We start from the raw sequence: 17,496 nt of genomic DNA, 5'->3' as shown, positions 1-17,496 counted from the left end.
ATGAGAAACGGCTGTCATTCTTTTGTTGTTTTTCCTCTGTGCATAATATGTTGTTTTCCTATGACTGCTTTTGAGATCTTCTCTTTATCATTGGTTTGAACAATTTCTTTATGATGTTTGCTGGTTTAGTTTGCTATATGTTTCCAGATGCTTGGGCTTCAATTCTTTTTCCATTCCCCACCAACTCTCCCTGTAGCCCCCAATGACATGAACATTGGACTACTTGAATTGTTCCAAAGACGAGTGAGTCTCCTTTTATTCATTCTTTTTTTCTCCCTGTGTGTAATTAGACAGAGGGTCTGCTGCTATTTATTAAAGTTCCTTAAAGGTTTTTTTTTTCCTCACAATAGCCAATCTGTCATTAAATCCATTCAGTGTAATTTTTATTTCAGAAATTATAGTTTTCAGGGTGCCTGGCTGTCTCAGTTGGTTAAGTGTCTGATTCTTGATTTCAGCTCACGTCATGATCTCGTGGTTTGTGAGTTTGAATCCCACATCGGACTCTGTGCTGATGGTGTGGAGCCTGCTTGGGATTCTGTCTCCTTCTCTCTCTGTTCCTCCCCTGCTTTCTTTCTCTCTTAAAATAAATAAATAAACATTGGAAAAAAGTTTTTAAATACAAATAAAAAAATTAAAGAAAGGAATTATAGTTTTCCTCAGTAGCAGTTCAACTTGGGTCTTTTAAATATCTTCCATGTTTGTACTTCACTAGTTGACTACCTGTAAAACAGTTTTAATAATTGTTTGAATGTCCATGTCTGCTCATTCTAACATCTGTGTCAGTCCTGGGTTGGTTTTGATTGGTTATTGTTTGTCCTAATTATTGGTCATATTTTCCTGCCTCCTTGCATTACTGGCAGTTTTTTTTTACTGGATGCCATACTTTGTGAATTTTACTTTGCTGGGTACTGGCTATTTTTGTATTCCTATAAATATTCTTGAGCTTTGTTCTGGGATGCAGTTAAATTGCTTGTAAACAGTTTGCTCCTTTTGGGTCTTGTTTTTAAGATTTGTTAGGTGGAACCAGAACCGTGTTTATTCTAAGGTGGATTATTTTTCAATTCTGAGAAAAGAACCTTCTGAGTACTCTACCCAATGCCCCATGAATTATGGGACTTTTCAGTCTGGCTGGTGGAAACAGGCAGTATTCATGGTCCTGCTTCCTCTAATTTTTCTGGGTGATAACTTCATCATTGGGTAGCTTCTTCATGTGCTTTCTTTGATCAATACTCTGCTGAATATTCAAGGGGCTGTCTGTAGATAAGGGGGCCCTCTGTATATAGAAGGGCCCTTTCTTGTTCTGTACAGCTCTCCCTTCCTCAGTAGTCTGTTCTGCAAACTCTAGTTGCCTTGGTCTCTAGGAATCATTTCCATGTTCTCCAGTGAGTCCACTGGACTTCTGTGCTTGGATTCCCCAGTCCTGCACAAGGGCCTGAAAACTCTCTCAAGGCAGCAAACTTTTGTAGGGGCAATTGTTTGTTTCCCATTTCTTGGGAATCACTGGATTTTGTTGCCTAATATCCCGTGTTTTAAAAACTATTGTTGCACAAATTCTGTTCATCATTTTGGTTATTCCAGATAGAACAGTAAGTCTCTATTATTCCATCTTAGCTAGTAGTGGAGTATCTCTCTTTAAAGTATCCAACTGCATTGGATACTACATTCAACCTTTCATTTGTAGAGCATTTGCAAAGATCTTGAGTGCAGGAACCAAGCTGACTTAATCTTTATAACCCTAGATGACTAACACAGGACTTTGCATATAGGAAGTGCTTGGTAAATGGTTGGTAAGTTGAACTACATTTGGACAAACAATGAAAATCTCCCAAAGTGGTATTTTTTGCCTTATGCAAGAAAGAAGTATCTAACTTAGAGTTCAATAATGGAAACTTTTAGAAGTAGTAATGATCTCTCTATTATGAGAAGTATTCAAGCAGAGTGAGGGTGTTCATTTGCTGGCAGTACGCACTTCTGTATTGTCCAGAGAAAGCCTCAATCTGATGCCAGTTTTCCATTAACATTTCTCAACCTTACTATTTTTTTGCCAAATATGAGATATGAAAATAATTATTAAGGACACTTTCTCTAGATTAATTATAAAAATGATAGTGCCCTCTAAACTTTTCTAAAGCTGTGCTATTATTGACAGAACATCAGCTAATAAGGAAGCTTAGATACTATTATCCACAAATAGCTGATTGAGAAATGGTAATACATTGGGTGATTTGGGACTTGTTTTAAGTTACACAGTCAGCTATAAAACCAATTCAAGAACACGGGTGCCTAAATGCAGAAAAGTATTCTTTCCCTTTGGCTATGTTGCCTCAGAATACCAAAGGAGGTTCAAAAAGTCTAATTCTTATGTTTATAATGTGGGTCTTAAAAAGTAGGCAGAAGCAAAGCTACTGGAACAACTGTGGGATTCAGATAACATTGCATGTGTCTCTACCATAGAAAGTAGCAATTGGAGTTGCTGGCAGCGGAGGTTAAACAATAAGAAAATGGAGTAGGGCTCCCCAAGGCCCTGATGATCTGAAGAATCTAGACAAGCACTGAATGAATTTGGACAAGCAAGGGTTCATGTGAGCTAGACAGTTTTCAAAGTAGATAAAACACATCCAGTAGCATACCCTCATTTCAGATAACAGAGTTTCTGGATAAAAGAGTTCTAGATAGTCAGGGACTTCAGAGCATAAACAAACACAAGGGACAAAGAGCAGAGGGAAATAATTGAGAAAATTCATGAAACAAGGAAGATGGTATATAACCACATTCTCTTTGGCTTCTGTTGGTTAAATTACCAAAATTTGCTCAGGCAGGGTAATGCACAGGATAGAAAATATTGGGCAATTAAATAATCTCTCTAGTCCACGTCATTGAATGCCAAAATAGTATTGCCATTTACGAATGCTTTAGGAATGAAGGACAGAGTGAAGGCTATAAAGAATAAGATGAGAGCATCCTGTTTGCTATGGAAGAGCAGGGTCACAGGGAAGGGGGCCAAAGGGAGAAAGGGGCAGAAGGGATTCATCAGGGTGTCAGAGTTAGCACTGAGGCTCAGTTGCGCTTATGTGGCACAATGGAAATGTGAACGCAAACTAAACAAGCCTGGAATATTGAGCAGGAATATCAAATCTGGTTAAGAACAGTGGCTCTATCCACCACTACCAGCAGTTCTCTGCCTCTACCACTCTCTCTTTTTCTGTCTCCAAAACCCATAGCCCCCTCACCAGCCAGCTGGGAACTCCATGGCTTTGAGACCTAGCAGAGTAGACATAGGACCCTGGAAGAGGGGAGCAAATGAGCCCTGGAGAAGAAAATATAGAGATGGTTCATTCGAGAGAAAAAAGGGGTGAATCTGATCATACTGGAAAGGGGAAGACAGTGGATGGGGGCAGGGGCTCCATTTCTGATTTCTTTTACCTCTTTAATATGGTATTTCTCCCATAGAGTGAAAACAATAGGAACATAAAATAGTTTTTTTTTTAAATGTTTATTTATTTTTGAAAGAGAACGAGTGTGTGTGTAAGCAGGGAGGGGCAGAAAGAGAGGGAGACAGAATCCAAAGCACGTGCTGTCACCGCAGAGCCCAACATGGGGCTCGAACTCACAAACTGTGAGATCATGACCTAAGCCAAAATCATATGCTTTACTGATTGAGCCACTCAGGCACTCTGGGACATGAAATAGTTTTTGTGAGAAAAATATTCCCTTTTTAATTCTGTTTGTGTATTCTGAAGAAGTCTAGAGAAAGCCACAGTTAAAGCCACTTTTTCCTTAACTGCTCCAATATTGCCTCATCTTTCCCACCCCCTCCTTGATAATGAGTGAGTAGACATCATGTTAAGAGCCCTGGTAAGCAACTCTAGTTAGCTGGAATTCAGTCACAGTGCTTTGTTTCTGCAGTATTTATTTCTATTGATGGTAAGTGATCTGGTTTTTAATTTACAGTAGCTTAAATTTCCTTTAAAATGAAATTTGACAAAAAAGTATTGTATTAAAATTCAAACTGCATGATTTGAAACTAATTATCAAACAAAAATTCATCACTGACCTAAATGTCAAGAAAATGTCAGTTTGGTATGGTGGAACTAAACCCTGGTCTCGGAAGCAGGACTCTACCATGAACTCCAAGTAGGATTTTGGATCAGAGTGATTTCATTTTCATTTTTATCAATGGAAGTCATAGCTGCTAGCCAGAACTTAGCATGAGATGTCCACAGTTTTAAATATTAAGTTACTAAAGTTCTAGCCAAAGGCAAAGAAATAAAATGTTTTAGTGAGTCCGTGTTAACTTACCACACATATAAGCTCAGAAATATTGAAAGGTCATGTGAAGACCCCCGTTCTTAAGGGGCTCTTGGGTGCCAACCATTGGAGTAGATTATTTTTAAGGGATGTTCTGGTTCCAAAATGCTGTGCCAAGAATTTAATCCAAGGTCCAGCAAAGGCAATGATCTGATAAGGAAGAATAGTGACAGATTATCGCATTAAAATCTCATTTTCTTTATCTCTACACCTCACCTATCAAGTAGGTAGCCTGGAATGAGTCTACTTGAAACAGAGGTCAGATGCCAAGCATAACCACTTCTCTTGTCCCCTAAATTCCCTTCTCCTAAGAAAAATGTTTTCATCCAAAGTTTTACAACTTTTTTTTGAAGGTCAAAGGAAGTGAAGACTTAACTAAGTGAGATGGGCAAGGAGAACAAGGTGGTTGGCTCTGGTTGACCTACATTTGGCCTTAATAGGAGAGACTGCACCTCCCACCTCTGTGAAGCTTCTCCCAAAAAGCCTGCCACCCAAAGAATTTTCTATCTGTAGACTCCCTGTGAGAGCATCCCTTCTCTGTATTCCAGGGAACAACAGAGGTTAGGATAGTAGCTTTAGAGTGACAGCCAGGGTTCAAATTTCAACTCCCGTAGGGAACCTCCATTTTATTTAAATTTTCACATTTGTCTAGCATAATAACTCAGTGAAGTAGGTTCAACTTGAGGGCAGTGGCTGTTACTACAAAACCTTGGTGTGCATTAGAAAATCACATGCCCCTCTCCCTAAGCCGAACCATTCTGTCTCTCACACATACCTCTGGGCGCATGAATCACAAAAAGCACCCTGGTATCAGGGCCAATGCAGTTTCCAGTTGGCGGGGAGGGGGTTGGCAAGGAGAACAGGGAGAAGATTCAGCACTCAGCTTCCCCTCCCCTGGGCACTTTTATAAAGGGCTCAGTCTACCAATCCTTACACAGTGGCCTGACAGTTATCACCATTTTACAGCCAGGAAAGGTTAAATATTTGTCTTTTAAAAAGATCACCCTGCTGTTTTGTAGAAAATGAATTGGAGGAGGACGAGCTTGGATGCAAGTAGCTATTTGAACCTGCTGTAGCTTTCCAGGTGAAAGATGATGGGCATTCAGGATAAGGGGTGGTGGTAGGGTGGTGAGATGCAGACAGATTCCCAGGATGTTTAGGGGACAGAGTGGACAGGTCTGGAGGCTCCTGTGAGGATTCAAGAGATGATGATGATGATGATTGTAATGGTGATGATGGTGATAGTGATGATGATGGTGTTAACAGTTCTATTTATTGAGGGCTTGTTTGTGCCAGGTAAGAACTTACTTACTACATAAGTTCTGTGAACCAGGAAAATTGAAGACATTTCATTCCTGCATGGTTGCTCTGAGGACCAAAGATAACCTAAAGTGCTCATGCTATAGTAGACCCTTTGGAAGTGGTAAATATTAGTCTAATTATTAAGGAGCAGATAGCATTTAAAATTCCTCTCTTACGCAAGAAGTCTTAGCTTGTGTGCATGGCCAGTGGTAGGTCAGATAGGTGGTGGAACATAAGAAGACAGTGGTTTCACTGCTCACTGACCATCAGATTAGATTCCTTGTGTAACTTTTAAAGGTTGGTCTGGGGTAGGACATCTGTGTGTCAGTGTTTTATAGGCTCTCCAGATTGCCAGGGGTAAGAACCACTGAGTTATGAGTCTTTGGAATCAGACAAATCAGGTGAAATCCTGGCTCTGGTCTTCAAGGTATGGTTTCGAGAAGAATGGCATACAGCCTCTTCCAGGTTATGTGACGATTAAATGAGGGGTGGTACATACTCCGTGGTACCTCTGGGGACATCTCTGTTGATGCCTACCTTAGCATGGTGCCTGGCTCCTAATGTAGGTTCAACACATGTGACTGCCATGACTGTGGGGTCAGGAAGGAAAAGGACCCAAAGACACCATGGACCAGCCCCGGAGCCGAGAGCTTTACATCCATCACCTTGTTTAATCTTGGCCCAAAGTATGGCTGTCTCTCACAGAAGCAGAAACCCAGGCCCACGGAGTAGATCATCTTCCCAAGGGCGCCAAGAGGAAGAGCTGGGATTGGAGTCCTGTTCTGTGTCTTTCTGCTCTACCCCACAAATCAAATTCAAGCCATGCTTGTTATTCTGGAGAAGGACTTGTTACAGAATAGTACCAGGGAGAAGCGCCCTTGCCTATCCTGGTTTGAACTGCTAGACTGAGCCACACAGTGAATGAAGGACAGGGAGGAACCCATAGCTAGCCGGGGCAGCTCAGAGCCTCTCAGACAACAGTGGCGTGGTGGGTGATAAGCAAGGAGGGAAGTGTGGGGAGAGGAGGTGGGCAAGAAACCAGGAGCAGAGAATCACGTATCTGGTATATGGCCAGGGTAATGAGATGACAAGTCAGCCAATACAGTAGCCAGTAGACAGTAAGTATTTAGTAATCATTAGTTGCTTTTTTCCTCTTTCAGAGCTGCCTTCTGCCCCGAAGAGCAGGAGTCCATCTTCAGTGGGACACATCTGTTGGCTTGTCTGCCCACGCTTCCCCTTTCTGGGATTTGCTCGCCCGGCTACATGTTTATGAGGACAGCCGTGGTCATGCAATGTCCCTTTGGTTTTGGGGGGATTTTGAAGGGGTATCTGTTAGAGGCAAACAGCCACTCTGTCCTGGGAGATTTTGACTTTCTCTTTTTCATGCATTTTTGGTTTTATCAAAGTAGGTAATCTGCTACTGGCCAGATACACAACTGCATTTGGATACTGTAGTGGGGTCCAAGGACTACCCAAACCACTGCCTGGGAATGCCAGTTTCTCATAAAGAGTTAGAAATCAATGCTAGCAGCTTCCCTGCTAAGTGAAAAAATTACATAATTCCTTCTGCACCACTGCATTAGGCAGATTTTTTTCTCTTTCTGAACATACAGTAAATCCCAAGTGTTTTAAGCCATGGTACCTCTCTTTAAACACAATATGAAATCACTACCAAATTTAAATAAAAAATAAATTCGATGTAGCTCTAAGAGATTCTCCTGCCAAAAACTCTCACACAATTAACACACTAGCAGAATGTGTTGCTAATTTCATGCCACTGGAGTCTTTTCTACTTCAGAATATAGAAACAAAATCGGGTCAGAGCTCCAATAATAACAGGATTTTGTTAAAATATACAGCCCTGTGGTGCAGGTATGTTGGAGGCATGGGCGAAAAGTAGAATCACAGTGATGCATGAAATAGCTTACCCCTGCAAATACAACAGCAAGAATTTGTCTCCAGCTTCTCTGCCGCAGGAGAGAGAGAGAGAGAGAGAGAGAGAGAGAGAGAGAGAGAGAGGGACTGAGAGAGTCCAGAACTGCCTTGTTCTGTGGGGCAAAAGTGTCATTATCAGTGTTTGTCCATCCACTCACTCACTTCTACAAGGGAGGCAGGCACCAGTTAAATTAGACTTGGGGACCCACAGCCCGTAAATCCTAGAGCTCTGATTCTCCTAGTATCTCTCAGGCTCCCTCTCTCCATCCTCACCTCCCACCTCTTCGCCTCCTAACACAGGCCTGGTCTTTTCCATAACAAAAACGGCGATAATGAAAATATTTTGGCAGCATTCAGGGCCTTTCACATCGTGACCCTGACCTCCAAATCAATTTTCTTTATTCTTAACCCGACCTTGGCATCCATTCTTGCTGGTGTTCAATATTGGTTACAAAATCCTGAACTCCCCGAGACCTTCCCTCCTCCCACAGATAGCCAAGGCAGGCCACACTGCTGAAGCAGGCTCTTGACAAAGAAAAATACGAAGGAGATCAACAAGCACTATGAGTTCTATAGGAGTCTCATTTGCACCAAATGCCATTAGCCCCATTATTTACTCAGACAACAGTGGAGGCAGCCGCAGTCCCCCGCTTGTGTAGGGCACCCTGGATGACACCATGCATCACCGGCCGCACAGAACTTCACTTAAATAGTGATATGTAAGGTAGAGCCTGTTACATTTAATCCATCACCCGTGGGTTCGCCTAGTGCAGAGACTGGAAAAATTGTGCACATTTCTCCATTGCTGCCTGCATTAATCCTAGGAAGGGAGTGAACTGAAAAGAGAAAGTGCCAATTTCAGCACACATGTTAAAAAGAGAAGCAAAGAATAAAAGGAAAAGAAAGCATCTCCCTGACTCAGATGGGGGAGGGAGGTTTTTAAAGGAGAAGACGGCTTTTCAGAACTCTGTGCATTTACTGTGAGAACAAGTACCCACAGAGACCAGAGTTCGGGGTCATCATACATTTAGGAGGAGAAGTTAGCTGGCAGGGGCTATTTTTCTGCAAATTAGTTTTCTCTCAAGGGTAACGGTGGGGGAGGAGCAGAGGAAAATGAATTGGAGCCGTTGAATAATCGTGTATTGTTTGGCTGGTTGCGGGACCTCTGAACTGATGCTCTAAGAAGCCTTTCCAGGCCCTCCTTTTCTATGGGCCAGGATGGGAAGCCTCTCACAGCTGTTGATGAGTGTCCTATAGGGGCAGCGATGGGGACAGCAGTGTGGCCCCACAGACAATGGTCCACAGAGCGTCGGCTCCACTTGGCAAGAAAGGCACGGTCTGCTGGTCATTACTGCCGAACACAGGGCTGGACAGGTGGCCGAGCAGGACAGTGAGAAAGGGCAGGGTCCAAAGTCTGTGCTGGTCACAAAGAAGTGAGGCGAGGGGCAAAGGTAGAAAAACAACAATATAGTAGGAAGCGATAGACCAGCTCTCCTTGGGGGGAGGAATGTTTATAACATGAAAACGGATGAGTTCATCTGGAAGTGTTTGTCTCATTGCTTTCGGGTCCAGGGTCTGGTTGGAATGCTCGGCATCGTGTTTGTCCTGCAGATGTTTTCCCACCCTCACTTTGGCCCTTACAAACACTGCCTCCTCTAAACCAGCGCTTCTCAGCTTCCCTTAAAGTTCTCCACCCCCCCCCCACCCCCCCCCCCCCCCGCCCCGTGGCAGAGGAGCTCAAAGTCCACACTCGGGGACTCGAGGGGAGAGCCTGAAAGCGCCCTCCACGAAGAAGAGACTGGGCTGAAGTCTTGTATTTGTGTATCTTTCAAAACCTGATATATTGTGCGGTAGCCTAAAATAGCGAACGTTCGAAATGACCATTTAAATTCCTTTCTTTCCTCAATTCTAAGGTATCATTCTAAGATGAAACTCAATCCATACCTGAGGGGAAAAAAAGAAAGAGGACAACACCCACGGAACACATACTTAGAGAGTCAGAAGCGTCCTTCCAGATTTCCAAGGCTTAAAGCATGAATTCGAAAAAATCTATGTCATAAAATCAAGGAAATGTGTAATTATAATCACGGAAAATGGAAATGTCAGGAGGTAACAACCAGTTTGGCCTGTGGCTCCAGACATACTGGGGTACACACCAGTTTGCAGAGCATTACAGTGGGGACGGCTATTGTAAAGTGATGAAACACAGACTTACCTGGTTGTAACCACCTTGTAATAAAATGCTGTGTTCTTTCATTCTGGTGTTGTCAGAGCTCAGGGCAGCACCAGGCACACAGCAGGTGCTTAATAAATATTTGCTGAATTGAAAGTTGTTGATAGCAGTCTGCATTCATGCTCCCCTCTAGGTAGCCTGTGACGGGGGGGGGGGGGGGGGGGGGGGTGAGTGTGGGAGGGGATGTCTGTTTCCAAACAGTGTGATGGGCTGCCCTTCCAGGGAGGGCAAAGCAGGCTGGAACAGCATGGAGTAGGTGTCCTCAGCCTTCTGTCAGAGTGTAGACACTGGGCTCATGCCCCATCTCTGCCACTGACTAGTTGCACAATCTTGAGATCTCCCTTCTCTGGAAAAAGGAAGCATGGAGACGCACTCTCTCGAAGGTCTAGTTTAATAATTCTACGATTCTGCATATTTGGATTTATGTTAAGAGACTGTTCTTTCTCACCAGTCCATGAGGGATGATACTACGCAAGGACTGAAGCAAGGTGCAGGGTGAGGGAAAGAAATCTGCTCTTGTTGTATCCACTGTACCTCCCTTGCTGGAAGGGCCCTGTAGGCTCCCTGCCTGAGAGGCTGCTGACTTCAGTGCCCTTGGCCTTGTTCTGGGAAGAAAACACTCAGAACTGAAGACATACTGTAAGATAGGGTGAAAAGCACTGCCACTGTCTTATGAATTCGCCATAGATGAGGTAATTCACAAAGCAGGTCACTGTAATTCATAGTCTACTTCCCCTCTTCCTCCCTCCTCCTGCCCAGGTGTCATTTTCTAGAACAGAGCTCACTTAGCAAGGGGAACCAAACTCTGGTCAAACTGAGCAGGACCATCTTAAGTCAGTGTCATATATTATTGGCTCAATGTTTTGTTGTTGTTGAAACTGATTATTCATTAAAATTAGCCAGATTTTAGAGTCAAATCAGCAGGAACAGGACATGAAAAGAAAGAAACAATGATTCCAAGTTGAAAACACCAGGCAGAAATATACCCTTTTATTTTGTTCAGTAAAAAGTGAAGTTGGTGATTCTTAAGGTAAAAATAGTGTTTCCCACTTGAAGAAAAACCAAACTTATACAACTAGATAAGTTAGAGAGTAATGCTTTTAATTATAAAAGGATTTTGCTTTCTACAGTGATTCATCCTATGGCCCCAGCTTCCTAGAAGAATTTAAAGTACTATTTAATCTCCCCCACAAAAATTCATATGCCACTTTCAAAAACAGATGTATGACATTTGACTTTATTTCAACATAAATAAAACACAGAGCACCAGATTCTTGACCTAAAATCCCTTTCCTGAAGTATGGAAGCCTTGAAATTCCATCATATTTACTCACTCATTCAAAAACATACTGTTCAAGCCCTAATGTGTGGCAGGCATTGTGTTAATCCTGAGACTGGATCCTGATCTCCTGATGCTTTTTTCTTCCCCATGGCTTCCATTCTCGCTGTGTCCCATGTACTGGGTGCAACTGTGTGTCTGATGCTCTGGAAAAGGGGGTAATCATATTAGGATGACAAGTAATGCCCTTCAAGAAGAGAATTGAAGTCACAGCTACAGTAAACAGTCAAAATAAACTTTAAGCCTGAGGTTGAGGAACTTTTACTCATGGAGATTGGCCAAGAGCTATGGCTTCTGAAGCACAGTCCTTGGACCAGCAGCACTGGTATCATCTGTGACTTCTCTAGGAATGCTCACTCCTGGGCTCTGCCCCTGACCTGCTGAGTCATGTCTGGCAATGGGGTTCAAGAAATTGTTTCAGCAATATTCCGGGTGCTTTTTATGCACGTTAAAGTGTGAGAACCACTGCCCTGAAGTTAATCAGGTCTCGTCTGGGCAAAGCCCCTTAAGAGTCTTCTTTCAAATTCTATCACCCATTGCATTCTTTCACAAGCCCATGATAATCTCTAGTTCCATGTTCAAAATCAAACCAGTATCTTGGTTTAGCAAGTCACTTCTGCAAAGTTCCAAGTCAGGGAGAAAAATAGCAAATTCTCTGTGATAATCAAAAGGGAAAATATTTGGACAGGTAATTTTAGGAGCCAGCTATGGATCGCTATGTACAATAATGGAGTTGAGCAATTAGGTTTGGAAAGCCAAGCACAGAAAATAATTAACCCACAAAGTAATCATCTTGTAAGTCCCAAAGCTAATGATTAAAATAAACCTGAAACAAATGATTGTTTAACTTTTAAGCTGTGCTTGTTTTAGCCACAGTGTACTTCAGGTGTGAGCTCCCGGGAATTCTTCCTGCCTGCCGAGATTGGCTTTGGGACAAGGGCATGTGTCCATTCTCCTGCCTCTCCTTCCCTGGGGAAGGTTGCTTGAGTATCACAAAATACCGCTCCAGTGTGGGTGGAGGAGGTTGTCTGGGCTGTTCAGCCCTGCTCGGCACCGGGGTGCCTCAAGCCCCCGAATTTAGTCTGCAGCTGTGGTGGGCTTCAGCCATATTGAATCCTATATAACCTTGGAGGCTGGGTTGCAAGCTTCGTCTTTATGCAGCTTGCTTTGCACTTTCATTGGTGGTTTATTATTGCAAAGCATGATGCTCCCCTCCCCCCACTCTCTTCTCCACCCAAAGAAGTGAATTAATAACTAGAAAACAAGACAGAAATGAGATCTAGAAGGGCCTGAGCTTCTGAATGTCACTGTGAGCAAACAGCAGTGGAGAGAAAAGGTTCCTTTCCATCTTTATGTGCAGTGCTGTCTGTGCATTGACTTGTTTCCTGACACATGAGCCATGGCTTGAAAGGAATTCAGGCCCCAGCAAATTTTGCATTGCGCTTCAATGTGGCCTCTGGGATTGAATAAGGGCAAATCTATTATACTGTTGCCATGGAGACCCTGGCACAACTGCTGATAAAGAGTGTCTGATGTTTGGTAGGCCTCGTAGCATGGTACATACCATTTAAAGGATGGTGTGTGTGTGTGTGTGTGTGTGTGTGTGTGTGCAGTGACTGGGGGAGGTGGGGTGGAGAGCAGGGTGTAGTGGGGAAGGAAGGAAGGAGAGGCTGGTTTGGCATATCATGAAGGAATGTTCTGTGTTTTTACAAAGAATTTGTAAATACTTTCTTGCCTCTAAAACATTAATTCTGCCTTCTAAGAATCTACACGTTAAACAGATGGGGGCAGCAGAAGATCCACAGACTTTCCCCTTGGTCTAGCAAAATTAGTCTTTAATTCCTCTGAAAGAGAATTGAGCTAATACAATAAAAGTGAAAATGCGCTCTTTTGCGTCCTTTGATGAATGCTGCCTCCATTCAGCTGTCTGTCTGAGGATCAATAGTAGGTTTGTGAGGATCGCCAGCGCTTGCTAAGCGGGCTAGCAAGATGATGGATTTTAATCATTAAAATGATTTTATAAGCACGAAACAAAGAAGGCTGACGGCCCTCTCCCGTGCATAATCTCAGTTTTTTGCTGTTATTGATTCTGCCAGCCCTAAATTCCCTTCCTGTCTTGAAGGCAAATCTCACCCTCCCCAAATTCCATCCCACACAACCATTTCTGGCTCCAAGTGATCAGTAATGGGCAACTTGAATTTTTTTTTTTTATTGGTGCCCTTTCCCCATGAGCCCCAGACCCAGGGAAGGATGGCACATCCAGGCCCAGCCCAGCCTTCTGGCTGGCGAGGTTGGAGGTGAGGCGTCTCAGGCAGAATCACCTACAGTAAGCAAGCTGTAGAGTGAGCGGCTCTAACAATGGGAGGCCGGGCGATCTGCGACAGTTGATAGGATTATTATTATTACAGAGCGCAAAAAGCTTCTGCTTTCTTTTCTGCTGCTTTGCAGACCTCATAAGGCCTCTCTGTGATTTCTGCATAGTTAATTTGTCAGTTTATAAATTACCACATTATGTTAACGCTGAATGCTTCAAAACACAAATATATGCACAGAGGGCTTGAATATTTGAAGTGTTTTAGTACTATGGGGAAATAATTTTGTTGTCAAGCTGTGGCAGATATAGAACTGCTAGGGGATACATGGCCATTTCATCAGGACTGTGTCGATGATGGCCTGTGAACATCCAAGGGGGAAAATCATCTTTTATCACTATTGTGTACCGTGCTGGTCCAGATGGAGGATAAAACATGCATGAGTTGCCCGCAGCTCTGAAAATAATTATACTCATTTGCCAGAAATGTAGAAAGTGCATCCAACCAAGTTACCACCCATCATAGTGACACTCCGTTTGCATACTGATGAAGTTTAAAGCCAGAGACAATGGCGTTGGTATCAATAGCGAGGGGGGGGGGGGCTGGGCACCACCAGTGCCGTAGGATTAATAGCGCCATCATTTTATATTATGCAGCATTTCACTTATGCTGCATATCAAAAGACTACTGCCTCTGAGGTTCACCTCACTGTTTATAAGATTACAGTTTGCTTTAAGACTCCAAACATTAGCATGGATTCTTTTCAGCTTCCACAAATGAATGCAAAAATATCTGTTCGATAAAGTGCCTAGAATGTAATTACGGGTAAATATGTTTGGATGCCATTATGAGTGCCTGCATGTGTGTATATGTGTTTGTGAGTGTGGGTGGTGTATACATACCCACATGCACACGCGTGATTTTGGAAGACTGCAATGGAATAGAAGATAATATGCGCATGCTAAGTCCTGGTGCTACTGCAGAGTAATTGATGAATGGGTTTTTAAAATGTAGAAAGAGAATGAATACAAGTAGGACCCAAGAGAATAATTCTTTATATTGCAATCAGCTCAGTTTATATGTACTTGCTTTAATCGTAGAAATCAGCAATAAAAAACATAGACTTGGTTATTTAATCCTTACTGAGTAAAAGAGAATGTCTTATAATGACCCTCTAAAATATTACAAAATATTGAATTATTTCACTATGCCTCTCATTTTTAGACAACCGTAAAATAATCAGTGCAGCCAATACCAGAAGATTAACAGATTTCTTTACACTTTTGAATCCTGCAAACGTACATGTATGAACTAGGAAGAGACACTTTTCTCATGGAACTCTGAATTCTCATAGGTGTTTTACGGTTTGAAAATAGCCCAATCATGATGTTGTCACAACGCTTGTTTTTAAGTAATGATTTTAATTAAACCCTCTAAAAAGGAAACAATTCTGTACCTCTCTTATATGGGCTGTACTCTGATGATTACATGCGTGCACTTTCCCATTTTACTCTGGTGTCATGGGGGCAAGGATAACAATTTCCATCTCATCACAGGAGAGAGAGACTATACTTTACTCCGCCCAAGACTTCAGTGAAATCAGAGGAAGAATTTTACACTATAAAATTACAATAAAATAGCTGAGCAAAAAGCATGGTTTCAACCGAAGTGGACCAAAGACAACAGCGTAATGCAAGATACCACAGAATATTTTTATATAGCAACAAATAGAGATTTTTTTTCCCAGCTAACTGGGGCAGACTGGACCAATAAATTTTTTTTTACAGGTTTTCCAGTTCTCTTTCCCTCAGAATGGTCTTTGAAACATGAAGGGAACAGGGCATTCACACAGCTCAACAATGAGTGGTTGAGCGAGAATGAGGCATGTGAGCCTGGACCTGGAAGGACGTGAGTAGGTGGCAGGATATATTTGTGGTAAATTGAGCACAGAAAGAAGCAGATTTACAGAATGCTGCTTCTCCCTTCCCTCTCCTAGGATAGCACATTGGCTATGATGAGAATACCATTGGGATAATACCATTGTGAGTCCAAAACTTCTGAGAAAAACAGGGGATGCATTTATTTAAAGTTCACTGAGACATTAGTTCAGTCTTCTGGTTTTCAGAACTGTTGTTACTGATCAGTTTTTACATGCCTGAAGTTCTTCTCATGGTCTCAGGTCTCAAAGGAAACCCAATGAACAAAGAGACAGACAGACACATGCACAAACATGAGACTTTGTCAAGAAGGTACGCATGATAGGAATGGGCATTTAGAGAATGCTTTGCCATGTGGCAGATGTGAATGAGTGAATGAGTATGTGTGTGTGTGTGTGTGCGCGCGCGCGCATATATACACCTTATTTTAAAGATGTATGTATCTTTACTTGTTATAAAGTTCAAACTATCAGTAAATTAGAGTGATTTGGACACAAGTCTGACTCCTAAGGCTGCACTAATTGTATCCATCAATGTATACCAGGCTTTCAAGTGTCTATCAGAAATACGTAAAGAACTAAGTGCCATGACATGGAGCAGGTAATGCCTCTCTGTTGATGAAAGAATGAAGTGAAAAAGGAAAAAATATCAATAAGTGATCTTGATAATAACAGCAATCAAATATTTGAATGCTAATAGCCCTGTCAGCAAAGAAGCAATCAGTATCTTTTGGTGACAACACACTTTGGGGGATAAATAAATCTGGGAATAAATTTCCCTACACACTACAGGTCAAGATGTGAAACTCCAAACTGTCTTGTTGAATTCAAACAGTGCCTTCTGTTTCTTTACCCTATTGACAGTCTTCACTGTGTCACAGAAGGTATTAAAAACAAAAAAGGGGCTCTTCCTCTGCCTCTTCCCCTATTATTTCTAAACAAATAAGTCTTTTTTTTAATGTTTACTTATTTTGAAAGAGAGAGAGAGAGTTAGAGCAAGAACAAGGTGGGAAGGGACAGAGAGAGAGGGAAAGAGAGAATCCCAAGCAGGCTCTTCACTGTCAGCACAGAGCCTGATGAGGGGCTAGATCTCATGAACTGTGAGATCATGACCTGAGTGCAAATCAAGGTTGGGTGCTTACCCAACTGAGCCATGCAGGCGCCCCCTGAATAGTTCAGTCCTAAACTCAGTCGATATAGAGCAAAGTTGGCATCTACTCCAAAAGAAGGAGGGAAGCCACAGTAGCCCAGAGTGGGTGGCAGAGCCTGAGTGGACTAAGGCTGGTAGAGAGTAGAAGACTAGCTTGGCATAGGGTATCGGAGCCTGAGCAAGGTAACGTGTGCTCATGCAGGGAACTGGCCCAGTGTTAGGGTTGCAGGCTGTCTGTGCAGAGAGGGGACTAGGTATGTGACAGAGTCCACCTGAGGAGAGGAAGGTAATGGGAAGAAATTCTGCTTGGTTATATACGGGAGTATTGATCAGACAAGTAAGTATATTAAGGGTAATGAGAGCCAAATTATTCTTTGTTGGAGAAGAGAGTTATAAATATGGAAAGGGAGAAAATTAGAACAAACTTTGTGGTCTTGTTTTGGAACTGGACCTATCAGTGTGATGCATGGTTTTCAGTATATATAGAGATACAGAAATATATAGTCATTAGCTCTGTCTGCTGTGATCACCTGGCAACAGCAACAATCCAATAGTGATGAGCACACTTAGTGCCCAGATAATCGTTTCTCCCCCCCCCCCCCCCCCCCGATCATCGTTTCTAATGCCATTCTCCACTAAAAGGCAACAGGACTCCATGGAGAAATGGCCAGTTCCAGAGTTAGGGCCTAGAAAATGCAAAATGATCCTGGAGTGTCTTCTTTTTCAGGAAAGTCAACTGAGGCACAAAGAGGTTCAGGAACTTGCCCAAGTCACACATCTAATAAAATTGCTATTGAATTATATGTGGTTGAGACAACTCCAAAAGGGAAAAAATTAACATCTAGAATAGTTCTGCACTCAAATGTCTTTACATTCTATCTCCTTCCGTAAAGGAAACACAAAGTGGAAATCAAAGATGATGGATTCTGACTTAGGTATATGCAATAAAAACACGTGGAACTCTAATTGGGAGATTAAGTT

The 17,496-nt window shown here is 42.5% G+C and overlaps 2 long non-coding RNA genes across 2 annotated transcripts in view; both read left to right on the top strand.

The window, feature by feature from the left end:
- LOC109246376 (uncharacterized) overlaps window positions 1–7,319 on the top strand; it is a 28,347-nt gene extending 21,028 nt beyond the window's left edge. The window contains exon 3 of the long non-coding RNA XR_002071333.2: window positions 6,771–7,319. This is a non-coding gene — a long non-coding RNA (uncharacterized LOC109246376). The remainder of the gene's footprint in view (window positions 1–6,770) is intronic.
- Window positions 1–17,496, top strand: part of LOC109246378 (uncharacterized) — a 152,889-nt gene that overhangs the window by 74,209 nt on the left and 61,184 nt on the right. The window lies entirely within an intron of this gene.

This window comes from Panthera pardus, unplaced genomic scaffold, assembly GCF_024362965.1.
Source record: "Panthera pardus isolate Hobbes unplaced genomic scaffold, ASM2436296v1 HiC_scaffold_2, whole genome shotgun sequence".
Lineage (NCBI taxonomy): Eukaryota > Metazoa > Chordata > Mammalia > Carnivora > Felidae > Panthera > Panthera pardus.
This window is presented reverse-complemented; position numbering and strand designations above follow the sequence as displayed.